This window comes from Salmo salar, unplaced genomic scaffold (genome assembly GCF_965601325.2).
Source record: "Salmo salar unplaced genomic scaffold, fSalSal1 ptg000432l, whole genome shotgun sequence".
Classification (NCBI taxonomy): Eukaryota; Metazoa; Chordata; class Actinopteri; order Salmoniformes; family Salmonidae; genus Salmo; species Salmo salar.
Window position 1 is genome coordinate 3,740,903 of NW_027675387.1, and position 7,614 is coordinate 3,748,516.

Here is a 7,614-nt window from a genome sequence, read left to right on the forward strand (position 1 = left end):
AAGTCAAGGTATTGGAGCGGCCATAACAAAGCCCTGACGTCAATCCCATAGAAAATTTGTGGGCAGAACTGAAAAAGCGTGTGCGAGCAAGGAGGCCTACAAACCTGACTCAGTTACACCAGCTCTGTCAGGAGGAATGGGCCAAAATTCACCTAACTTATTGTGGGAAGCTTGTGGAAGGCTACCCGAAACGTATGACCCAAGTTAAACAATTTAAAGGCAATGCTACCAAATACTAATTGAGTGTATGTAAACTTCTGACCCACTGGGAATGTGATGAAAGAAATAAAAGCTGAAATAAATCAAATCAAATGTATTTATATAGCCCTTCTTACATCAGCTGATATCTCAAAGTGCTGTACAGAAACCCAGCCTAAAATCCCAAACAGCAAGCAATGCAGGTGTAGAAGCACGGTGGCAAGGAAAAACTCCCTAGAAAGGCCAAAACCTAGGAAGAAACCTAGAGAAGAACCAGGCTATGAGGGGTGGCCAGTCCTCTTCTGGCTGTGCCGGGTGGAGATTAAAACAGCACATGGCCAAGATGTTGAAATGTTCATAAATGACCAGCATGGTCAAATAATAATAATCATAGTAGTTGTCGAGGGTGCAACAAGTCAGTAACACAAGAGTAAGTGTCAGTTGGCTTTTTCATAGCCGATCTTTGAGAGTATCTCTACCGCTCCTGCTGTCTCTAGAGAGTTGAAAACAGCAGGTCTGGGACAGGTAGCACGTCCGGTGAACAGGTCAGGCTTCCAGCAGGTCTGGGACAGGTAGCACGTCCGGTGAACAGGTCAGGGTTCCATAGCTGTAGGCAGAACAGTTGGAACTGGAGCAGCAGCACAGCCAGGTGAACTGGGGACAGCAAGGAGTCATCAAGCCAGGTAGTCCTGAGGCATGGTCCTAGGGCTCAGGTCCTCCGAGAGAGAGAGAGAAAGAAAGAGAGAAAGTGAGAATTAGAGAGAGCATATTTACATTCACACAGGACACCGGAAAAGACAAGAGAATTACTCCAGATGTGACAGACTGACCCTAGCCCCCCGACACATAAACTACTGCAGCATAAATACTGGAGGCTGAGACAGGAGGGGTCAGGAAACACTGTGGCCCTATCCGATGAAACCCCCGGACAGGGCCAAACAGGTAGGATATAACCCCACCCACTTTTCCAAAGCACAGCCCCCACATCACTGGAGGGATATCTCCAACCACCAACATACCATCCCGGGACAAGGCCGAGTGTAGCCCACAAAGATCTCTGCCACGGCACAACCCAAGGGGGGGCGCCAACCCAGACAGGAAGACCACGTCAGTGACTCAACACACTCAAGTGACGCACCCTTCCCAGGGACGGCATGGAAGAACACCAGTAAGCCAGTGACTCCAGCCCCTGTAATAGGGGTAGAGGCAGAGAATCCCGGTGGAAAGAGGGGAAACCGGCCAGGCAGAGACAGCAAGGGCAGTTCGTTTCTCCAGCCTTTCCGTTCACCTTCACACCCCTGGGCCAGACTACACTTAATCATAGGACCTACTGAAGAGATATGTCTTCAGTAAAGAATTAAAGGTTGAGACTGAGTCTGCGTCGCTCACATGGGTAGGCAGACTATTCCATAAAAATGGAGCTCTATAGGAGAAAGCCCTGCCTCCAGCTGTTTGCTTAGAAATTCTAGGAACAATTAGAAGGCCCGCGTTTTGTGACCGTAGCGTACGTGTAGGTATGTACAGCAGGACCAAATCGGAAAGATAGGTAGGAGCAAGCCCATGTAATGCTTTGTAGGTTAGCAGTAGAACCTTGAAATCAGCCCTTGCCTTAACAGGAAGCCAGTGTAGGGAGGCTAGCACTGGAGTAATATGATCACATTTTTTGGTTCTAGTCAGGATTCTAGCATCCGTATTTAGCACTAACTGAAGTTTATTTAGTGCTTTATCCGGGTAGCCGGAAAGTAGAGCATTGCAGTAGTCCAACCTAGAAGTAACAAAGGCATGGATACATTTTTCTGCGTCATTTTTGGACAGAAAGTTTCAGATTTATGCAATGTTACGTAGATGGAAAAAAGCTGTCCTTGAAACAGTCTTGATATGTTCTTCAAAAGAGAGATCAGGGTCCAGAGTAACGCCGAGGTCCTTCACAGTTTTATTTGAGACGACTGTACAGCCATCCAGATTAATTGTCAGATTCAGCAGAAGATATCTTTGTTTCTTGGGACCTAGAACAAGCATCTCTGTTTTGTCCGAGTTTAAAAGTAGAAAGTTTGCAGCCATCCACTTCCTTATGTCTGAGACACAGGCTTCTAGCGAGGGCAATTTTGGGGCTTCACCATGTTTCATTGAAATGTACAGCTGTGTGTCATCCGCATAGCAGTGAAATTTAACATTATGTTTTCGATTGACATCCCCAAGAGGTAAAATATATAGTGAAAACAATAATGGTCCTAAAACGGAACCTTGAGGAACACCAAAATTTACAGTTGATTTGTCAGAGGACAAACCATTCACAGAGACAAACTGATATCTTTCCGACAGATAAGATCTAAACCAGGCCAGAACTTGTCCATGTAGACCAATTTGGGTTTCCAATCTCTCCAAAAGAATGTGGTGATCGATGGTATCAAAAGCAGCGCTAAGATCTAGTAGCACGAGGACAGATGCAGAGCCTCGGTCTGACGTCATTAAAATGTCATTTACCACCTTCACAAGTGCAGTCTCAGTGCTATGATGGGGTCTAAAACCAGACTGAAGCGTTTCGTATACATTGTTTGTCTTCAGGAAGGCAGTGAGTTGCTGCGCAACAGCTTTTTCTAAAATGTTTGAGAGGAATGGAAGATTCGATATAGGCCGATAGTTTTTTATCATTTCTGGGTCAAGATTTGGCTTTTTCAAGAGAGGCTCTATTACTGCCACTTTTAGTGAGTTTGGTACACATCCGGTGGATAGAGAGCCGTTTATTATGTTCAACATAGGAGGGCCAAGCACAGAAAGCAGCTCTTTCAGTAGTTTAGTTGGAATAGGTTCCAGTATGCAGCTTGAAGGTTTAGAGGCCATGATTATTTTCATCATTGTGTCAAGAGATATAGTACTAAAACACTTTAGTGTCTCCCTTGATCCTAGGTCCTGGCAGGGTTGTGCAGACTCAGGACAACGGAGCTTTGGAGGAATACGCAGATTTAAAGAGGAGTCCGTAATTTGCTTTCTAATGATCATGATCTTTTCCTCAAAGAAGTTCATGAATTTATTACTGTTAAGTGAAAGCCATCCTCTCTTGGGGAATGCTGCTTTTTAGTTAGCTTTGCGACAGTATCAAAAAGAAATGTCGGATTGTTCTTATTTTCCTCAATTAAGTTGGAAAATTAGGATGATCGACCAGCAGTGAGGGCTCTTCAATACTGCACGGTACTGTCTTTCCAAGCTAGTCGGAAGACTTCCAGTTTGGTGTGGCGCCATTTCCGTTCCAATTTTCTCTAAGCTTGCTTCAGAGCTCGTGTATTTTCTGTATACCAGGGAGCTAGTTTCTTATGACAAATGTTTTTAGTTTTTAGGGGTGAAACTGCATCTAGGGTATTGCGCAAGGTTAAATTGAGTTCCTCGGTTAGGTGGTTAACTGATTTTTGTCCTCTGAAGTCCTTGGGCAGGCAAAAGGAGTCTGGAAGGGCATCAAGGAATCTTTGGGTTGTCTGAGAATTTATAGCACGACTTTTAATGCTTCTTGGTTGGGGTTTGAGCAGATTATTTGTTGCGATTGCAAACGTAATAAAATGGTGGTCCGATAGTCCAGGATTATGAGGAAAAACATTAAGATCCACAACATATATTCCATGGGACAAAACTAAGTCCAGAGTATGACTGTGGCAGTGAGTAGGTCCAGAGACATGTTGGACAAAACCCACTGAGTCGATGATGGCTCCGAAGGCCTTTTGGAGTGGGTCTGTGGACTTTTCCATGTGAATATTAAAGTCACCAAAAATTAGAATATTACCTGCGATGACTACAAGATCCGATAGGAATTCAGGGAACTCAGTGAGGAATGCTGCATATGGCCCAGGAGGCCTGTAAACAGTAGCTATAAAAAGTGATTGAGTAGGCTGCATAGATTTCATGACTAGAAGCTCTAAAGATGAAAACGTCGTTGTTTTTTTTTGTAAATTGAAATTTGCCATCGTAAATGTTAGCAACACCTCCGCCTTTGCGGGATGCGCGGGGGATATGGTCACTAGTGTAACCAAGGGGGTGAGGCCTCATTTAACACAGTAAATTCATCAGGCTTAAGCCATGTTTCAGTCAGGCCAATCACATCAAGATTATGATCAGTGATTACTTCATTGACTATAACTGCCTTTGAAGTGAGGAATCTAACATTAAGTAGTCCTATTTTGAAATGTGAGGTATCCCAATCTCTTTCAGTAATGGCATGGATGGAGGAGGTCTTTATACTAGTGAGATTGCTAAGTCGAACACCACCATCTTTAATTTTGCCCAACCTAGGTCGGGGCACAGACACGGTCTCAATGGGGATAGCTGAGCTGACTACACTGACTGTGCTAGTGGCAGACTCCACTAAGCTGGCAGGCTGGCTAACAGCCTGCTGCCTGGCCTGCACCCTATTTCATTGTGGAGCTAGAGGAGTTAGAGCCCTGTCTATGTTCGTCTAGAGCCCTGTCTATGCCCTGTCTAAATCATTCTCTCTACTATTATTCTGACATTTCACATTCTTAAAATAAAGTGGTGATCCTAGCTGACCTAAAACAGGGCATTTTTACTAGGATTAAATGTCAGGAATTGTTAAAAACTTAGTTTAAATTTATTTGGCTAAGGTGTATGTAGTAAACTTCCAACTTCTACTGCTAATCTTTCACATTTGAATTCTTTCTTGGGGGCCCGGCCGGGTTTAAATGCTTTTTTCAGTTTCATTCATCTGTATTTATTTATTGTAGTTTTTGCTGCTTAAAGGTTTTTGTTGTTGCCTAGACAAACTTATTATCATGGTGATTCTTCGTATTCGGTGGGAGGAGCTTCAGCTCAATATTAGGAAGGTGTTCTTAATGTTTTGTACACACCAGAAACTGTTGAGCGTGAAAACCCAGCAGCGTTGCAGTTCTTGACACGAACAGGTGCATCTGGCACCTATCATACCCCGTTCAAAGGCACTTAAATCTATTGTCTTCACCCTCTGAATGGCACACACACAATCCATCTCTCAGTTGTCTCAAGGCTCTGTCTCCTCCCCTTTATCTACACTGATTAAACTGGATTCACCTGGTCAGTCTAGGTCATGGAAAGAGCAGGTGACCTTAATGTTTTGTACACTCAGTGTATATTTGCCAGAATGATTAGGATACATTTCCCAATAGGATGTGGAATCAGTGTCAACATGTTTTTTTGGTACGTTGGAATCAGTGTAAATATATGTTTTTGTACTTCGTCCTTGTGGCTTGGTGACCTGCACGTATAAAAGTGTTCCTCTATCTCAAGCTGAACAGAACCTACAGACTACCACCTGTGATTCCTTCTCTGACAGGAAAAGATTACTATGGAGAAGTTGGCCATCCTTCTGCTTCTGAGTGCTGCCATTGCACTGGGCGATGCCAACCTGACCCTGCTCCTTGGTTTAGAACCCTTACTGAAGACTGAGGTGGAACAGACTCCTCCTGTTGAGGCTCAGGTAGCAGCAGTGCAGGAGGGGACAAAGGAAAGTTCATGTCCCTCAGACTGGCACCCATATGGATCACGCTGTTTCAAGTTTGTCAGCATTCCACAGTCATGGGCAGATTCAGAGCAAAACTGTTTGGCACTTGGTGGAAACCTAGCATCCGTGCATAACCTTTTAGAGTACCGTTTCATGCAAGCACTGACAAAGGACACCAATGGCCACCTACCTGACACCTGGGTTGGAGGTTTTGATGCAGTCAAGGAGGGCTTATGGATGTGGTCAGATGGGACCAGATTTGACTACACTCACTGGAACACTGGTGAGCCCAATAACGCTGGAGAAGGAGAGGACTGTCTGCAGATGAACGCTGCAAGTGAGAAGCTCTGGTTTGATGTGCCCTGTGAGTGGAAGTTTGTATCTATCTGTTCCAGAAGAATGTAGGCTAGGAAATGACCCAGCCACTTCAACTCCCACCTCCAGGGGTCAACAGTCTACACTTCAATACTCAAACCAAGATCTGTCACTCACTGCAGCTCACCAACATGACAAATAAAACATGTATTCACAAAACATCTTTCCACCTATCTAATGATTAGCTAACAAGCCATATCTAACAGTTAGAAATAATGACAGAGGAATTTACAAGAGACAGCAAACAGCAAACATGTAGCTACCGAAAAAACTGCCTTTGAAGTTCAATGCAGACTTTTATACTAAGTCATGATCTGCTGTTAGCTAGCTACTGTTTAGGTAGGCTAACCTTTCAGGTTAACTAACATTAGGTAAACTTGTGATGAAACTGTGTGATGTTGCTGATCCTGCTTTTGAAATTAAAGATAAATGACATACTCTGAATAGTTTGTTTTCTTCATTTGCTATTGCTAAACAAGTTGTCATGGCACATCAGTTAGTCTGATGGTGAGATATTATAAACTAGAATAAAGATAATCTCTCAATAACATCAACCTGCATCACTAAAAACAATTGATACATGATACAACCTTATCATACTGTTAATATGAATTATTAACTCTCTTCCTAACAGACCATTTGTTTCTGAATGGTTTAGATGCAGGAAAATAAAGTTATATAACTATTAACTAACATGAATTATCAGCATTAGTTCATAATTTATGGCTTAGTAAACATGCATACAATGAATAAATACTTAGTAGATATTAAATGAATGATTTATTTATTCAGGTTAACTAATGCATTAACTAATGTACCCTTATTGTAAAGTGTTACCATTCCCTGTCTTTCATATCTGAGGCTAAATCCATGAGGCTGAGAAATGTGACAGGGAATGTGTCCAGAGAGAGAGAGAGAGAGGAGAGAGAGAGAGAGAGAGAGAGAGAGAGAGAGAGGGAGAGAGAGAGTGCTATTTCATTTCTCCCCTGAATGAAGGACTGAAGAAGCTCTGAGATTAAAAGGCAGAAAAGAAAGAAAAGGCGGAGTCACAGGGACGGAGAGTCCCTCACAGAACAACTTGACAGCCAGTAGAGCTTTAGGAGGAGAGATATACGAGGAGGAAGCTGCTTATTTTGGGCAATTGTCAGAGGAAGTGAGTTTGTGACACCAGGTTATATTGAAATTATACTTCACTTGATTCACACCTACTACGCTTAAGGCAATGTTCGCATATACTGTAGGCTCACTTGTCAACAAGAGCAGGAAAGGACAGGGGACATCAGAGAAGTATAAGTTGAAGAAAGTGCAGTGTCAGAGACACATATGAAATAAAAACATCTGCTTTTCTCCATACCGTCATGACAGTGGCAGATATTTCAAAGAGTTAAAAACAAATAATTTGAATGACTCTTTATACACATTTCCATTAGAACTATCAGAACTCATAGCTATAAGGTGTTTGGATATAAAGCTTATGTCATGCTTCAGATTGATAGTGAAGTCAGCCTTGAGTGGGTCCTCTCTCACTTTGTTTGTGAGCCTCGAACATCAGACCACTGTCT

At 43.0% G+C, this 7,614-nt stretch overlaps 1 pseudogene; it reads left to right on the top strand.

Annotated features, from left to right (window-relative positions):
• Positions 1–5,450: 5,450 nt before the first annotated feature.
• Positions 5,451–6,496, top strand: LOC106575496 (ladderlectin pseudogene; annotated as a pseudogene).
• The last annotated feature ends 1,118 nt before the right edge of the window (positions 6,497–7,614 follow it).